A 1,486-nucleotide genomic window follows, 5' to 3' on the forward strand; every position below is an offset into this window, starting at 1 on the left:
AGGAATAATAGGAGTTTGAGCAAACAGAAGTAAAAGCTATACCCCCCCACCATTGCTGAACAACAGAATTAAAGAAGAGGTTAAAAAGGGGGGGAGGAAAGTCTACACAAATGAATAAAAACTTAAGGAAGAATATGGGTCTAACATAGACTCCTGGGAGGTCAACCACTGAGAATACAGACTTCAGAATGCAAACAGTGAAGTGTCCAAGAATGACTGGTCTCAAACAACAAACCCAGATACCAAGACATTAATAGAGAGAATAAATAGAAATAAGGAGAGATAAGAGGAAAGAATGAAGAAGTTGATAACTGAGATAACAGCAATAAAGAATACAGTAAATGAAATAAATAACAAACTGATAAGCATGGAAAGCAGAATTAACCAAGCAGAGGAAAGAATCTCAGAGCTTGAGGAACAAAATATGGAACTAATCCAAACTGTTAAAAACATAGAAAGGAAGCTTAAAAAGGACAGAACAAAACCTCCAAGAGATGAGTGATTAATTCAAGAGGACAAATGTAAGTTTAATTGGAATCCCTGAGGCAGATAGACAGAGACCACCTGTAAAAAACATTCCATGAAATTATCTAAGAATACTTTCCTCATCTCATCAGTGACATGAACATTCAAACACAAAAGATCCAGAAAACACCTGCAAGACAACAAATGAGAATACCAACTCGTAGACACATAGTAATTCACCTACACAAAGTAGGTATAAAAGAATAAATCATAAAGCAGCAAGAGACAAAGGTCAGACTACCTACAGGGGAAGACCAACCAGAATAGCAGCAGACTTATCTACAGAAACACTCAGGCTAGGAGAGATTGGAGTCCAATTCTCAAAGTTCTCAAAGATAAACAATTTCAACCAAGAGTCACTTACCCAGCTAAGCAAAGTTTCATCAGCAATGGAGAATTAAAATCCTCCCCAGACATTCAATCTCTAAGAGTTTTTGCCACCTCCAGACCAGCTCTACAAGAAACATTTAAGAAAGTATCAAACATAGAAGAAAGGAGAAAAAGAATGACAATGCTCTTCCCAAGAATGTAGGAAAAAGATGGAAAACACACAGAAATCAACCCCAAAATCAAAAGAAAGACAACAAACAAATAAACAAACAAACAGCAGCAACAACAAAAAACTGTATAAGAATCTCATGACAGGGATAAACTCTCACATCTCTATAATTAGCCTGAATGTGAATGGACTAAATGCACCATTGAAAAGACATAGAATGGAAAATTGAATAAAATATCATGATTCAACAATATATTGTCTCCAAGAGACTCACCTCACCAGGGAGGATACTCACTGACTCAAAATAAGAGGATGGAAAACAATTTTTCAGGCAAATTGAACATAAAAGAAATTAGGAATCATGATCTTAATATCAGACAAAATACCCTTTAAGCTATCAAAAATTTAAAAAGACACAAAAGATAACTACACAATGATAAAAGGTTCAATCTATCAACAAGG

The sequence above is a fragment of the Carlito syrichta genome, unplaced genomic scaffold (assembly GCF_000164805.1).
Source record: "Carlito syrichta isolate Samal-C Ts95f unplaced genomic scaffold, Tarsius_syrichta-2.0.1 Scaffold92619, whole genome shotgun sequence".
Taxonomy (NCBI): Eukaryota; Metazoa; Chordata; class Mammalia; order Primates; family Tarsiidae; genus Carlito; species Carlito syrichta.